The sequence below is a fragment of the Rhineura floridana genome, chromosome 11, assembly GCF_030035675.1.
Source record: "Rhineura floridana isolate rRhiFlo1 chromosome 11, rRhiFlo1.hap2, whole genome shotgun sequence".
NCBI lineage: Eukaryota > Metazoa > Chordata > Lepidosauria > Squamata > Rhineuridae > Rhineura > Rhineura floridana.
This window is the reverse complement of record NC_084490.1, coordinates 21,135,224-21,152,917: the sequence shown is the minus strand read 5'-3', so window position 1 is coordinate 21,152,917 and position 17,694 is coordinate 21,135,224. Positions and strand designations below refer to the sequence as shown.

Sequence of the window (17,694 nt, the reverse complement as noted above, 5' to 3'; positions counted from 1 at the left end):
CATTTATTTAAAATATTTTTAGGCTATGTGTTGGGTCCAAGGCTTTAGAAGGAGGCTTCTATCAATCTAGATTTGCAATAGTTTAAAAACTTGCAATAAAGGTACAGCAGTATTGGACTACACTGAAGGGTGTACCTCTGTACCACTGTTGGCCTCAGTCCGGTCTGCAATATTAACATTGTACTACACTACTGGGCTGTTGTAAGCTATTCTGTCAGCCAGGTTGCTCAACATATAATATGGGGATAATATACTCATTTGGTATTGGAATCTGCATAAGCAGGGCTGCATGGCAAATGGTAAGCCATGTCTGAAAGTTTCCTAATTTACACTCCTGTACTTTCCAGTCATAGATTTCATTTTACTTAGTTTCTAACTCCATCTGCCACTTTTAGTCAACTGTTTTCTTTATGTAAGAATCAGACACATGTTTTTTTAAGGGGAATTTTTAAGACTAGGGTAAGGAAAAATTATTTTTTACTAACCAGGTATTTATTCAGACACAGAATATAAAATGAAGTTAGTACATAATCACATAGCATTATATTGATTGTATTTTAATAGCAAGGCTTATCATAATTATGATTTATAGAAATAATTATCATATATAAAATGATAATGGCTTACCAGATCCACTATCACAAAAGCTGAGGGCTTTCTATTAATAAAACATATCATATAAATGCAATAAATAATATCAGCAATTTGCCCCTTTTAAGCAGTTCTATTACATGTTCTAGCCTGATTACAATTAATGCAATAATTTTGATTAAGCTTGTACTCTCTTTAAAGCAAACTGTAATATTGGTAACTAATAATGAGGAGAGATCAAACAATTTTAAAAAAGCATAACTGGTTCAGAATCACAGTTATGTTATCAAAACCCGGTCTGTTAATTAATATATACTTGCTGGTGTGTATCTTTGAAATAAAATGAGGTGTTACATTTATCTTTGCTTTAACAAACCTTGAGTTAAATAAGCTCACTTATCTAAAAGCTCAAGCTTTGCATGTCGCTTTAACAATTTCTCTTTCCCAAGATCAGGAGAAGAAAGAGCTTGAAACTTATTCTTTTATATATATATATAAACTTAATTTTCTTACAGGTATCAATTCTCCAAGTAACTGCAAGATTTCTTATACATGTCCTGAAACTTATTGTTCGTGCAGAAATGAAAACTGTATCTGGTGTGGGTGGGGGATTCAGATATCTGAATTGATCCCACACCTGCTTTGAGACATTCCTTGTGCCAATTGCGAGAAAAAACCACCTGTCAATTAATTTTGTTGACTTTTGTTTAAAATTGCTTGATGCGTTTATATTTCTGTATACCGCCATTGGGATGCCCCACGAAAGGTAGCAATGTGCCTTTGTAGCCCAATCGCAAAGCGGTTTCATAAAATGAAAATTGTTTAGAAACTAAAGAAATCTAAGACCTGAGTTAGAAAGAGCAGGACTCCAATCACGTGTGTTAAAGTCCTGGATTTCCACATTAATTTTCACAGGTAGCTTCCACTTCTACTTCGAAGAATAAAAAACCTTATCGAAATCAGAAGCTGCTTCTATATACTTCACCTCATCTTTAGAGCGTTTCACTTTATGGGTAGGCGGGACTTTATAGACCAGAGCAAATCATCCTGGGAGGGAGATGGCTGATTGACAGCTAAATGAACCAGTAATATTTGCCTCTTCAGGGGAGGAAATGGTAAATTAGGTGGACCAATCGAAAGTGGCAGCATTTTGGCGGGAATTTTCAAATGTTTGGATAATTACAACATAATGACCCAATAATAAATGTCAATAGCAGCCCCCATTCCAGCGGCTATTAAATCGGAATAAAACATTGACTGACGGTATACCTTGCCAATGGGTAGCAAGAGATTGGCGGAGATCCAATTGGAACGGCTGAACGCATTGAATAGTCCAATAGATACTGGAGATGTGCTTTAAGCATTGATAAGCAACTTATTTGGCCAATGAGGTGGGTCTTTTTTAGAAATGACGGCCACTGTTGTTTGACATCCTATTATCCAATGGGAAAAGCGGAATGTTTTTGAGATTCGAATGGGCGTTGAGTTGGGAGGGGCGGAGATTCTCCCAAAAGGGCGCGACTGAAGGAGAAACATACGAAAATTTGACAGGCACCAAATTCTCCTAATAGGAGACCGAGAAGCCAGGCTGCGTCCTCATTCGACTTTTGAAGGCGGGAGTAATGTTAACAGACATCAGCTTTACCGAATAGGCTGAGGCCATTCTTCTACTCCTGCGAGGGGGGGAAAGATGATTAACAATAAGCGGTAGTCCATCCAATAGCAGACCGGAGGAAATTTTGAGAGGCATTTCCCTCTGAGCCAATCATTGAATATGCGGGTGAGAAAACGGGGAGGCAGCCTTCGCTTTGGAGGCACAATGGAGGCACAAGGGGAGAAGGGCGGGGGCTGCTTTTGATTGATGGCTGAGGCTGCCCAACGGCGCGTCGTGGGAGCGGGTCCGGGGAGTGACAGGCTTTCAAAGGGGCAAATGGCGCGTGGCGTGAGGCGGGCGCGCATGGCGTGAGGCGGGCGCAGCAGCAACAGTAACGGAGAAGAGTAAGAAACAGAACGCTCGAGTGGGTAGGAATGTTGGTGAGTGGAAGAAAGAGAGAAAGAGAGCGAACCTACGAAACGCCGGGGGGAGAGGAAAGTTCGTTGGGGAGGGAGACTTGGCGCGCGCGCGCGAATTCCGTTGGAATGGGAGGGATGCGCTTGGGGTTCAGTGAGGTGAGAGGAGGGGAGTGGGGAGTGTTTCTCTCTCTGTCCTCCCCCCCGCATTTGTTTACCTCATTGGGGAGTTTATGTGTAGGAGAAGGAGCTGTGTATGAAGGGAGAAGCGGGGTGGACGGGTGGGAAGCGAGTGCTTTAGTCTCCCTGTAGGGCGGTCTCGCCTCAGCTTCCCATTCACTTAGCTCCTTCCCAAAACTGAAGAGACCCCCCCCCTTCATCAGAAAACTCACCCGCACAAAAATCCCAGTTCCCCCTTTAAAAAGTCTTCTTCCACAAACAGCAGAAAGCCCCCTCTCCTCCTTATATCCCCAGCTCTTTCATTCCAAAGAAGATTCTTTCTCCAAATACTAGATGCCACCCTATGCCTTTTTCTCTTTCTTCAGTCTCGCTGCCCCTGAGACACCAAAAGGACCACCCTTCGCCGCCCATTCCCCTCTTTCATCCTAAATCTGGGTCCTCCCAATTAAGGAGGCCCCTGTTTTTTTCCTTTCATCCAAATCGGTTTCCTGCCATCCCTCTCTTCTTTTTTCTCTCAACCACATGGTGAAAGGACGGCTAGAAATATAAACAAAACTCATTTCCCAAATTTTGACACCAATGAGTTCACCCCCCCTTTGCACAATTTTTTCTTGCCATAAGATGCAGAAGCCCCTAAATTCAGTCACTAATGTCTCCAGCTGAAACTATTTCATCATAGGAATAGCCGCAGCCTGAGACTCTGGAGATCTGCTGTCAGTCAGCGTAAATGCTGGATTAGATTGACAAGAGTTGTATTCAACTAAGTCCTACTCAGAGTAGACCCACTGACCTGGATGAACCTACGTTAGTCATGCCCATTAACTTCAATGGGCCTGCTCTGAGTGGGACTAGCATGGAGTACCACCACAATCTGGCTTGGTATAAAGGCGCTTCCTGTTATCAGCCCTTTGGTCTAGAAGGCCAGAACACATGATGCCAGCACAGATGGAACGTTTGCCCGCGTAAGCGTTCCACACAATGTGCCACTGTGTATAAAGTTACCACATGTTGCAACCCACAGGATTTTGGAGTTAGCATGCCTGCAGTGAGTGGCCTGAGCAGGTGAGGTGCTGCTGTGCAAACTCCACAGATGAATGGGCCAATTGGTGCAGTAAATACATTTGTATGGTTAGCCACATAGAGAATACTTACATGAGCAAGTGGCTGCTGTCATGTTTGTTTTGGTCTTGTTGCTCCTGAAAGATTAAGGAAAGTTAGGAAAAATGTGGGCAAAGGGGAGGGAGCCCTCTTTGGTGTATGGGGCAAGGATTTTGTTATTAATTATTATATTTATTAGTCACTTGTTCTCGAAAAGAGCCAGTGTGGTGTAGTGGTTAAGGTGTTGGACTACGACCTGGGAGACCAGGGTTCAAATCCTGACGTAGCCATGAAGCTCACTGGGTGATGACCTTGGGCCAGTCGCTGCCTCTCAGCCTCAAAGGGAGGCAATGGTAAACCACCTCTGAATACCTCTTCCCATGAAAACCCTATTTGTAGGGTCACCATAAGTCGGAATTGACTTGAAGGCAGTCCATTTCCATTTTTGTTATCTAAAAGGTTTCCAACCGACTTACGTGACTTTATCATGGCCAAGTCGAACACAACCCTTAACAAAGCAAGGTTACCTCATGTATTAAAGCCTTCTTTTATTATTATTTATCAGCATTATTTCTGGAGCCCTTTGACATGCACACGGTGCTTATTATGCTTGTCTCTCACCCTTCCTCCAAGGAGTACAGGGTGGTGCATGTGGAATCATACAATTTTTCTGTTTCAACATCCTATGAGGCAGGCTAAGCGTGACAACCTGCCTCATCTCACCCAGTGAACTTGATGATAAGGCAGGGATTTGAACCCAAGTCTTCAAGACTTTAGTTTGACAGTGTTCCTTGCTTGTTTCATAAACAACATAGTTGATTGGAACTTACGGGTAGACATCTCAAGAGTGTTTATCAGTACCCATTTGCAATAGACCAACAAAACTGTCTGTTGGGAGGGAGCAAGCAAAGGAGAGGGATCAGTGATTTTTTTATTGTTGCTTACATTTGGAAGCCTTGGCAAAATACAAGAGAAAAGTTGCCTATAAGCTGAAAGCAGTGGTTATTGATTCAGGAGCGGTACACAGAATCCTAAGTGTCAATATTAACCTGAATTATCTGAACTCATTTGGCAGTCAGTTCTATGAGAGTATAGACTGCTCGCAAGATTAGAAACTAGAGCTATATCTGAAGCTCATCTTTGCTCAAATTCTATAATTGGAACCCATACATCTGAAACAAGGTATTCTCTTGCATGGGGCAGGGCATGAGTTTTCCTTGATCCTTTCTATTTATAGACTGCATTTGGATGTCAGAACATGAACAAATGTAGCTCCCTCCTGTACTCACGTGCCTCCTTCTTCCCACTCTCTTTGCCAATGCAAGGAGGTTTCTGTAAAATTTTGCTTCCACTTTTGATTAACCACAGTTTACTGTGTTCTCTGGAACCAGAACTGTTGTTAATCTTAACTATAATTAGTTTAAACAAGCCAGTTCTAGAACACACAAAGTTGATTTGTTTGGAATTATGCATAGATAATATTGATCAAAGATTTTTAGTCTTGATGACACAACAAACTGTGGTTAATCAGAAGCAAAAGCTTTTGAACTCCAAGACACATGGGAAGAGGAAGAGGGAGTATGTGAGCGTGGGAGTGCTTGAAGACAATAGAATCTCAGGATCCTCAGAATGTGTCAGACTAGGGGTCTGTCTAGCTTAGCCTTGTGCATTCTGCACATTTTGTGTTGAGGTTACTGAGCTGGAAAATATCTCCAGGTTCATTTTCCAGCTTAGATTGTTTCTTAGTTAAATCTCTCTGCAATCCAAGCTGGGCATTGTACTTCTTTTCTAGGGCTGCCAGATTAACCTTCCACAAACAAAGGATGCTGTGGAGCTTTGGGGTCTCCACATATTATGTATGTTCTGTTGAAGCACCAGCATAGGAGCAAGATGCTCTGGAATAAGGTTACCCTTTGAAATTAGGGACATCCAGTACTTGCATCCTTTCCTGCTTCAGAATGATGGAATCAGTTTGAATAACAAGTCTTTGAAAATGCCAGTCTGAAGCATTTTGCTATGGTAGTGTTAGGAATTGGGACAGAAGAAAGTGGGAAACAGACTGAGGACCAGTGTAAACAGCTTTGCTGATCTGGGTACCTGGTGCAGCACCAGCCCCGACTTACCAGGAAACCTTACTCACCAGGACACCTCTCTGTTTAGGGGCTGCCCTTGAGGGGCTGTACTCAGTGTTGGGCCAGAGAGGCAGACTGGGGTTCTACTGGTTTGCCAGCCATCTTGTTGACATCCAGTCTGATAGAGCTGGCAGAGACATTCTCTGGCATGATTGGAGAACCCTAGGACTGTTAGGAGATTTCAGCATCCATGCTGAGGCTGATGTCACTGATCTGGGTCAAGACTTCATGGCAACCATGGGGCTGTCTCAAATGGTCATTGGCCTGACAGATAGTGCGGGACATAACCTTGATTTGTTTTTTGCCCCTGGTGGTGAGATAAGTAGATAAGTGAGATAAGTAGATAAGTGAGATAAGTAGTCTGGAAAGGTACCGCCAGGGCCAAGAAGATGCCAGCATGGTTAACAAGCAAAGTCAAGGAAGCTCTTAGAGGCAAAAAGTCTTCCTTCAGAAAATGGAAGTCTTGTCCGAATGAAGAAAATAAAAAAGAACACAAACTCTGGCAAAAGAAATGCAAGAAGACAATAAGGGATGCTAAAAAAGAATTTGAGAAGCACATTGCTAAGAACATAAAAACCAACAACAAAAAATTCTATAAATACATTCAAAGCAGGAGACCATCTAGGGAGACAATTGGACCCTTGGATGAGAAGGGAGTCAAAGGTGTACTAAAGAACGATAAGGAGATTGCAGAGAAGCTAAATGAATTCTTTGCATCTGTCTTCACAGTGGAAGATATAGGGCAGATCCCTGAACCTGAACTAACATTTGCAGGAAGGGATTCTGAGGAACTAAGACAAATAGTGGTAACGAGAGAGGAAGTTCTAAGCTTAATGGACAATATAAAAACTGACAAATCACCGGGCCCAGATGGCATCCACCCGAGAGTTCTGAAAGAACTCAAATGTGAAATTGCTGATCTGCTAACTAAAATATGTAACTTGTCCCTCGGGTCCTCCTCCGTGCCTGAGGACTGGAAAGTGGCAAATGTAACACCAATCTTCAAAAAAGGATCCAGAGGGTATCCCGGAAATTACAGGCCAGTTAGCTTAACTTCTGTCCCTGGAAAACTGGTAGAAAGTATTATTAAAGCTAGATTAACCAAGCACATAGAAGAACAAGCCTTGCTGAAGCAGAGCCAGCATGGCTTCTGCAAGGGAAAGTCCTGTCTCAGTAACCTATTAGAATTCTTTGAGAGTGTCAACAAGCATATAGATAGAGGTGATCCAGTGGACATAGTGTACTTAGACTTTCAAAAAGCGTTTGACAAGGTACCTCACCAAAGGCTTCTGAGGAAGCTTAGCAGTCATGGAATAAGAGGAGAGGTCCTCTTGTGGATAAGGAATTGGTTAAGAAGCAGAAAGCAGAGAGTAGGAATAAACGGACAGTTCTCCCAATGGAGGGCTGTAGAAAGTGGAGTCCCTCAAGGATCGGTATTGGGACCTGTACTTTTCAACTTGTTCATTAATGACCTAGAATTAGGAGTCAGCAGTGAAGTGGCCAAGTTTGCTGACGACACTAAATTGTTCAGGGTTGTTAAAACAAAAAGGGATTGCGAAGAGCTCCAAAAAGACCTCTCCAAACTGAGTGAATAGGTGGAAAAATGGCAAATGCAATTCAATATAAACAAGTGTAAAATTATGCATATTGGAGCAAAAAATCTTAATTTCACATATACGCTCATGGGGTCTGAACTGGCGGTGACCGACCAGGAGAGAGACCTCGGGGTTGTAGTGGACAGCACGATGAAAATGTCGACCCAGTGTGCGGCAGCTGTGAAAAAGGCAAATTCCATGCTAGCGATAATTAGGAAAGGTATTGAAAATAAAACAGCCGATATAATGCCGTTGTATAAATCTATGGTGTGGCCGCATTTGGAATACTGTGTACAGTTCTGGTCGCCTCATCTCAAAAAGGATATTATAGAGTTGGAAAAGGTTCAGAAGAGGGCAACCAGAATGATCAAGGGGATGGAGCGACTCCCTTACGAGGAAAGGTTGCAGCATTTGGGGCTTTTTAGTTTAGAGAAAAGGCGGGTCAGAGGAGACACGATAGAAGTGTATAAAATTATGCATGGCATTGAGAAAGTGGATAGAGAAAAGTTCTTCTCCCTCTCTCATAATACTAGAACTCGTGGACATTCAAAGAAGCTGAATGTTGGAAGATTCAGGACAGACAAAAGGAAGTACTTCTTTACTCAGCGCATAGTTAAACTATGGAATTTGCTCCCACAAGATGCAGTAATGGCCACCAGCTTGGATGGCTTTAAAAGAAGATTAGACAAATTCATGGAGGACAGGGCTATCAATGGCTACTAGCCATGATGGCTGTGCTCTGCCACCCTAGTCAGAGGCAGCATGCTTCTGAAAACCAGTTGTTGGAAGCCTCAGGAGGGGAGAGTGTTCTTGCACTCGGGTCCTGCTTGCAGGCTTCCCCCAGGCACCTGGTTGGCCACTGTGAGAACAGGATGCTGGACTAGATGGGCCACTGGCCTGATCCAGCAGGCTCTTCTTATGTTCTTATGTTCTTAAATGGGGGGGGGCAGGTCTGCAACCCCTTTGTCATGGTCACTAAACTTCACCAGGAAGCTGTGTTAACTGTACCAATTCCCCCTTGCTCATTAGGATGGTCCATTCCCAGAGACTCATGGACAGCATGAAAATCCCTGAATGCTCTGGAGGATTTTCCTATGGATAGAGCTGGCGATCCTGCTAAGGCCCTCATGTGGAACAGTGTGAAGCTGAGGGCCATTAGCTACAATCGATCCTAAGTGCCCTGTCTGGTGCTGCGGAGCACATTTGACTCCCTAGTATACTGGAGAGCTACATGCAATGAAACGGGCCAGAATATGGCTAGAGCCTAAGTGGTAAAAGTTCCACTGTGAAGATGACTGAATACATGTTAGAGCACATAACCGTGCTTACTGCATGGTGGTGAAAGCAAAGAGGGCCTGCTTCATTGCTTCCATTGTGTCCTTGAGTAATTGCCCAGTGGAGCTCTTCAGGGTCCATAGGTTGTTGTCACTTATATTGGTGAACGGAGTCTGGGACATCTCAGAGACCTTCTGTGGGTTGCTTGCTGAGCTCTTTGAGGACAAAGTTGTTTGTTTCTGTAGTGAGGTAGATGCCACAATTGTTGCAGCTCCCAGTGAGGTTTCCGTTGCTCCATCAAGCCATGTTTTGTGGAATCAGTTTGAGTTTTTTCAGCTTCATGACATTGACAGGATGCTTGTGCATATGTGCCCAGCAACATGTCCTCTCAACCCTTGCCCTTCATGGCTGATTAAAGGTAGTTGGAGGGCATGACTGTGTGGGTTCAGATTGTGGTGAACTTGTCTATGTGTGAGGATGTAGGTGTATGTTGTATTAAAGAAGGCAGTAGTGTGGCCACTCCTGAAAAAAGCCGCCCTGGACCCGATGGTATTTAACAACTATATCCTGGTCGTACATACCCCCTTTTTGAGCAAGGTACTTGAGAGGCTTGTGGTGGTGCAGCTTCAGGCATTCCTGGAGGAAACTGATTATCTAGATTCATTCCAGTCTGAGTTCAAACCCAGGTTTGGGACTCAAGCTGCCTTGATACAATCAGGATGGGAGAGTGTGACCCTGTACTCTCCTAGATCTCTCATTGGCTTTTGATACCATCAACCATGATAGCTTTGATCATATACAGCAGATGGGTATTGGAGGTACTGTTCTGCAATGGTTCTGTTCTTATTTCAGGGATGGTTCCAGAAGATGGCTCTTGAGTTATAGGGTGCTTCAGAGCATGATATTGTCTCCTGTACTATTTAACATCTGCATGAAGCCATTGGAAGCAGTCATTAGAAGATTTGGTATGCTGATGATACCCAACCGTATTTCTCTGTAGCATCTAAATTGGAAATACCTGAGAAAGGCCTGGACCAATGTCTGGATGCAGTGGTGGGCTGGATGAATCCTGGCAAGGTGGATTATGTGGGTGACTGGCATACCCAGTAAGTTGCCTGCTCTAGATGGGGTCGCACTCTCCCTGAAGGAGCAGGGGCATCAGGTGTCCTCAGTGGCTAGAAGTATCTTTTATCAGCTTTTTTGGTAAGAGAACTATGGCTGTTCTTAGGGATAGGTTGACCACAGTTGTCTATGCATTGGTAACCTCACGGCTGGATGACTGCAATGTGCTCTGTGTGGCTGCCTTTGAGGTTGATCAGGAGGTTGCAGTTAGTACAGAACGGTGCACCCAGGTTGCTTGTTGGGCAGACTATCACCAACATATAACACCTTGCTTGTGGAATATGCATTGGCTCCCAATCTGCTACCCTGACAAGTACAAGATTTTGGTACTAACATGATTCTCCCATAATCATTTTGAGATTAGGTTACTTGAGAGACTGGGTAATCCCTTATATAACCATTAGGTCTCTGTGTATACCTATTAGGTCTCTGTGGGGTGCAGGAGAGCTTCCCCTTCAAGTTCCAAAGGTATCAGAAGCCTGCTCTACAGTAACTCAGAGCAGAGTAGCTGCCCTTTTTCTGTGGAGTAGCATTTTGCTTGAGATATGACAGGCATCCATTATCTGTATTTTCCAGAAACAGCTGAAGTGATTTCTTCCAGAGTGGATTAATTAAAATCATTGAATTAAATCATGAAGAGAAACCCTTGATTGTTACTTATAGTTCTTCACATGTTTCTTAAACAATGATTACTAGAACATATGAATTTACAGGTCAGTATATCATTTCACAAGGAGGGTACACTTTGTGTAATTGTTTAGTTAACTTGATTTTTATTAATTTAGGAAATAGTGCATAATATTACCTGTGTCAAGCTGCTGATGCTTGTATTTTTTTTTTAATTTTTTTTGAGGAACAGCTATAGAATGGAGTTCCCCAGGGAAACTGAGTTATGCTGAAGTAAAAGAGGGAACAGACTTATGGAATTACCATTATGGTCTGTCATGATGTTCTACAATAAGGGGCATGTTACAGTTAAGAGTTGCCACTGGGTGTCATCTTCTTGTTTTGTATCTTCTTGTACCGTAAACTTGGGTTATAGATTCTAAACCTAGTTAACTGATTAAACAAGCCATAAGAAGCTAAACTTTTTTCCTATTAACATCCAACACAGCAAACAGCTTGTTGAATGATGCAAATTCTGAAAGGCATAAAGCGTCTTGATGAATGATGCATTCCCATAATGCATTACAAAGTGAATTAATATACTAACCAATTGATCCACATTGTTCTTTAGACATATCCACATTGTCATCCACATCATTTTCTCCCAATAAGCAGGTTTCATTATGATGTTTCATCATTCTTTCAGCTGGGCCCTGCATCTCCTTCTTGCATTGTTTACACTTTGCATGTTTTCCTCTTTTTTTGCCCAGGAAAGGATTTTTTTCAGAATATTATCAGATAGGGTCTTGTTTATGCCCGAAGCCATGACAGTTCTCCTGTGGCAAAAGTGTGGGGGAATATAAGACCTGGAAGTTGTGTCTGTACTAATGTCTTCCCTTTTTCCTTTCCAGTCCTTTCCACTGTTTGTTTCTACTTTGTCTCCAACTGTCCTTTTCTATATTGTCTCTGGCCTAATTCTTTTGCCTTGTGTGGTCCCACACCACCTAAGCTCAGAACAACTACAGTCTCATTCCCATCCAGCCTGTGTCATTGTACATGTAACGTTAGTCAGAGAAACAGAAGCTGAAAGTCCAGAACTTCCAAGATGCAAGAGTTTGTAGTTAGGCTGGGCAGAGCCATTTTCATGAGATGAAAAACAAATTAATGCCCATGTTTGATAGGTAGGTAACTCAATGTGTATGATGAAGCCATTAATTCATTTTAATGAGACTGTAAGTATAGGTTTAGCATGTTTGTAATAAGGTAGAATTGAATGAGAAAGAGATTTATTGTTTTAATGATTTTTTTTTAAAAACCCACTTATTTTATCCACCCTGATTTCGTCTAATCAGTGTAAGGTGGAGGGGGAGAATTTACCTTCCTGTTGTTATGAGTGGTTGAGCAGACCAGTAACTGCTTGATTTCAAAAGAATTACTTGAAAATAAGCCCTCTCACCTCTGATTTCATGGAGCAAGCTTTTTTGGGAGTTGTTGCAGAGAGTTGGCATGCGTGAGGTTAAATTTAGCAATTTTAGATAATATGTGAACCTATATCTGACCTTTTGTTGTACCCAGTTCCCCAGTCTCTCTTTCTAGCTTACCACCTCAGGGAGCTGAGCTGGCTAATTCACAACCAAATTACTAGGTTTCATATTTTTAGGATCTTGCCTGAAAGACTGATTCACTGGTGTGATCTGCTTCAGGATATTGGGCACGGTACAAAGTACATCAATCAAGATGTGTTTTTGTTCCTCAAGAAGTGAGCCAGAGGATAGATTGGGTGGTCTAGGTGCAACAAAAGCTCAAATGGTCTCACAAATTATCTAAAATTGCTAAATTTAACCCCATGCATCTCCATTCTCTGTAACGCTGCCCTCTGCCTCCAAATGCTGCCTGAAATGGGAAGCAGGGGACTTACTTGCAAGGAGATTTTCTCAAGGTCTCTTATTTTTATTTATGTATAATAGTTCTTATATCCCACCCCATAAAATATGAGGGTGATGTACAGAAATATAAAAACATTAAAAATTAAAAGCAGTACAGAATAATAATTAAAATGACTGATGATTTAAGAAAATGTTAAATTCCTGCATAGGCTTATTAAGCATAAAGTCTTGAAGAGATGCCTGAAAGTCAAAATGAGTGTGTCTGCTGAATCTCTGCTAGAAGAGTGTTCCACAGAATGGGACTAATGACACTAAATGCCAGACTTTGGTTGAACCCAGTTGGGTCTCTAAAATACAGGGGACAACGGATGGTGCTCCTCTGGATTATCTCAGTGATAGGGCTGCGATATAAAGGTTCAGGCAGTCCTTAAGGTATCCTGGACCCAAATTGATTAGGGCTGTCTGTATTAAGACAACAGCCTTGAACTTGGCCTGGCAGCATATGGGCAGCCAGTGTACATATTTAAAGAGGTGACAAATGCTGTTGGCCATCTGCCCTTATCAGCAGTATAGCCACTGCATTCTGCATTAGCTGGAAGTTCTGGGCCAGGTCCAAGGGCAGCTCCGCATAGCACACATTACAGTATCCAGTCTCAATATTACCAATACATGGGCCACAGTTGCCAAGTTATCCTGACCCAGATAAGGCTGTAGTTGGCTTACCAAGCGAAGATGGTGAAAGGCACTCCTGGCCATCGAGGTGACTTGGCCTCTAATGACAAAGATGTATCCAGGAGTACCCTCATGCTGTGTACCTGCTCCTTTGGAGGGAGTGCAGCCCCATTCCGAACAAGTAACTAGCGTGTCTTAAGAAACTGAGAAGATCCTGCTAGATGATGCTGATGGACTATCTAATTCAACATCCTGGTTTTACAGTGGCCAACCAGATGCCTATGGGAAGCCTGCAAGCGGGACCTGAGTGCAAGAGCACTCTCCCCTCCTGTGGTTTCAGAAGCACACTGCCTCTGACCATTGACGCAGAACACAGCTGTCATACTTAGTAGCCATTCCTAGCTTTATCCTTCATGTATTTGTGTAATTATTTTTTAAAGCCATCCAAGTTGGTGACCATCATTGCCTCCTGTGAGAGTGAATTCCATAGTTCAACTATGTGCTATGTGAACATGTTTTTTGTTTATCCTAAATCCTCCAATATTCAGTTTCATTGGATGTCCATGAATTCTAGTGTTATATGAGGAGAAAAACTTTATCCACTCTCTCCATGCCATGCATAATTTTATGCACTTCTATCATTTTGCCTCTTATTCAACTTTTCTCTAAATGAAAAAGCTGCAAATGCTGCAAATTTTCCTCACAGGGGAGTTGCTTCATTCCCTCGATCATTTTGGTTGCCTTTTTCTTCCAGATAGTTATAGGCAGATACTTATCTCTTAATTTGTATCCTCGTCTGAAGCACTAAGAGACAATACCTGAGCTGAGATTCAAGAGTCTGTTTCTTAAATTCTAGCAGTTTTGGGTGTGGAACAGAATGTTCTAGCTGTTCCTGGAATATAACAATCATTGTATGTGCACTTAAAAATGAGGAGAGTGAATAATCTGGTAGACCTAGAGTTAGGACCAAGAGAGCCCCAGTTTCCTTGCCTTGAAATCAGTGATGTGGGGTGGAAAAATTTCCAGTGTTTTATTTTTCAGCAGAAAATGTTCCATTAGTATGGTTCATTAGTAATAATGAATGGGCGCCAATTGCAAACACAATATTAGGTAAGCTTGTCAGTTTCAAAGTTTTTAGCTTTGTTTAGTAAATACTAGTAAAATAAACAGGGAAGGACGTATTGGTGGCGGAGTCGCTCTATACGTGACAGAAGGCATTGAATCCAGCAAGCTCGAAACCCCAAAAGAGGCAGACTCCTCCACAGAATCGTTGTGGGTGGTGATACCATGCCCCAGGAGGGACTTAATATTGGGAACGATCTATCGTCCCCCTGATCAAAATGCTCAGGGAGACCTTGAGATGAGATATGAAATTGAGGAAGCATCCAAACTAGGAAATGTGGTAGTAATGGGTGACTTCAACTACCCGGACATAGACTGGCCGCATATGTGTTCCAGTCATGACAAAGAAGCAAAGTTTCTAGATATTCTAAATGACTATTCCCTAGACCAGTTGGTCATGGAACCGACCAGAGGGATGGCAACCCTGGACTTAATCCTCAGTGGGGACCCGGACCTGGTGCGAGATGTAAGTGTTGTTGAACCGATTGGGAGCAGTGACCACAGTGCTATTAAATTAAACATACATGTAACTGGCCAATTGCCAAGAAAATCCAACACGGTCACATTTGACTTCAAAAGAGGAAACTTCACAAAAATGAGGGGATTGGTAAAAAGAAAGCTGAAAAACAAAGTCCAGAGGGTCACATCACTCGAAAATGCTTGGAAGTTGTTTAAAAACACTATATTAGAAGCTCAACTGGAGTGCATACTGCAGATCAGAAAAGGTACCGCCAGGGCCAAGAAGATGCCAGCATGGTTAACGAGCAAAGTCAAGGAAGCTCTTAGAGGCAAAAAGTCTTCCTTCAGAAAATGGAAGTCTTGTCCGAATGAAGAAAATAAAAAAGAACACAAACTCTGGCAAAAGAAATGCAAGAAGACAATAAGGGATGCTAAAAAAGAATTTGAGAAGCACATTGCTAAGAACATAAAAACCAACAACAAAAAATTCTATAAATACATTCAAAGCAGGAGACCATCTAGGGAGGCGATTGGACCCTTGGATGATAAGGGAGTCAAAGGTGTACTAAAGAACGATAAGGAGATTGCAGAGAAGCTAAATGAATTCACAGTGGAAGATATAGGGCAGATCCCTGAACCTGAACTAACATTTGCAGGAAGGGATTCTGAGGAACTGAGACAAATAGTGGTAATGAGAGCGGAAGTTCTAGGCTTAATGGACAATATAAAAACTGACAAATCACCGGGCCCGGATGGCATCCACCCGAGGGTTCTGAAAGAACTCAAATGTGAAATTGCTGATCTGCTAACTAAAATATGTAACTTGTCCCTCGGGTCCTCCTCCGTGCCTGAGGACTGGAAAGTGGCAAATGTAATGCCAATCTTCAAAAAGGGATCCAGAGGGGATCCCGGAAATTACAGGGCAGTTAGCTTAACTTCTGTCCCTGGAAAACTGGTAGAATGTATTGATTAACTAAGCACATAGAAGAACAAGCCTTGCTGAAGCAGAGCCAGCATGGCTTCTGCAAGGGAAAGTCCTGTCTTAGTAACCTATTAGAATTCTTTGAGAGTGTCAACAAGCATATAGATAGAGGTGATCCAGTGGACATAGTGTACTTAGACTTTCAAAAAGCATTTGACAAGGTACCTCACCAAAGACTTCTGAGGAAGCTTAGCAGTCATGGAATAAGAGGAGAGGTCCTCTTGTGGATAAGGAATTGGTTAAGAAGCAGAAAGCAGAGAGTAGGAATAAACGGACAGTTCTCCCAATGGAGGGCTGTAGAAAGTGGAGTCCCTCAAGGATCGGTATTGGGACCTGTACTTTTCAACTTGTTCATTAATGACCTAGAATTAGGAGTGAGCAGTGAAGTGGCCAAGTTTGCTGATGATACTAAATTGTTCAGGGTTGTTAAAACAAAAAGGGATTGCGAAGAGCTCCAAAAAGACCTCTCCAAACTGAGTGAATAGGTGGAAAAATGGCAAATGCAATTCAATATCAACAAGTGTAAAATTATGCATATTGGAGCAAAAAATCTTAATTTCACATATACGCTCATGGGGTCTGAACTGGCGGTGACTGACCAGGAGAGAGACCTCGGGGTTGTAGTGGACAGCACGATGAAAACGTCGACCCAGTGTGCGGCAGCTGTGAAAAAGGCAAATTCCATGCTAGGGATAATTAGGAAAGGTATTGAAAATAAAACAGCCGATATAATGCCATTGTATAAATCTATGGTGCGGCCGCATTTGGAATACTGTGTACAGTTCTGGTCACCTCATGTCAAAAAGGATCTTATAGAGTTGGAAAAGGTTCAGAAGAGGGCAACCAGAATGATCAAGGGGATGGAGCGACTCCCTTACGAGGAAAGGTTGCAGCATCTGGGGCTTTTTAGTTTAGAGAAAAGGCGGGTCAGAGGAGACACGATAGAAGTGTATAAAATTATGCATGGCATTGAGAAAGTGGATAGAGAAAAGTTCTTCTCCCTCTCTCATAATACTTGAACTCGTGGACATTCAAAGAAGCTGAATGTTGGAAGATTCAGGACAGACAAAAGGAAGTACTTCTTTACTCAGCGCATAGTTAAACTATGGAATTTGCTCCCACAAGATGCAGTAATGGCCACCAGCTTGGATGGCTTTAAAAGAAGATTAGACAAATTCATGGAGGACAGGACTATCAATGGGTACTAGCCGTGATGGCTGTGCTCTGCCACCCTAGTCAGAGGCAGCATGCTTCTGAAAACCAGTTGCCGGAAGCCTCAGGAGGGGAGAGTGTTCTTGCACTCGGGTCCTGCTTGCGGGCTTCCCCCAGGCACCTGGTTGGCCACTGTGAGAACAGGATGCTGGACTAGATGGGCCACTGGCCTGATCCAGCAGGCTCTTCTTATGTTTAAACATGCTCAATTAGATCACTCTAGCGCGCCAGAAGATTTTCTGATGCAAAGTAACTTAATTCAAAATTTTCTCCACAACCCCACATTCTGGAATTGGTGGCTATCCTGGTGTAAAAGAGCTGCTTTTTCAAAGGAAGAGCGTTGTATCCCTAAGCAAAGCAATGAAGTGATTATGGCCTATTTCTAAATGTAGGTCATGATTGCTGTCTGAAGCAACATTGACTGGATCTCAGGTCTCTTTCTGAGCTACAGTGTATATACAACTGGGAAGCTAGTGAGTGACTTAAACTCATATGTTACTTTTTCTTGACAACATTGTTTCTGAAGAAGGAAGATAGGTCTCCCACAGACACCTCAGTGGACTTTTTCATGGTGAAAAAGTCCTAGATGGAAAAGTAAATATTTAATATTGACATCTTGGGATTTAAACCAACTTGTTCTATGCAGAGTTATTACCATTATTATTTATTAAATTTATATCCTGCCCTTCCTCCCAGTAGGAGCCCAGGGACTCGTCTTTAAAAACATTGGTTCCAAGCTAGCAGTCATTTTC

General features: G+C 42.5%; 1 protein-coding gene across 5 annotated transcripts in view; it reads left to right on the top strand.

The window, feature by feature from the left end:
• Window positions 1-2,182: 2,182 nt before the first annotated feature.
• KMT5C (lysine methyltransferase 5C) overlaps window positions 2,183-17,694 on the top strand; it is a 39,982-nt gene continuing 24,470 nt past the window's right edge. For 2 of the 5 annotated variants that reach the window (XM_061589433.1, XM_061589429.1), the window contains exon 1: window positions 2,404-2,625. The gene's annotated coding sequence lies outside the window, so the exon portion shown is untranslated. Of the gene's footprint in view, window positions 2,372-2,403; window positions 2,626-2,678; window positions 2,761-10,579; window positions 10,717-17,694 lie in introns of those variants that run through there. The other 3 variants (XM_061589431.1, XM_061589432.1, XM_061589430.1) reach the window with 3 other exon arrangements.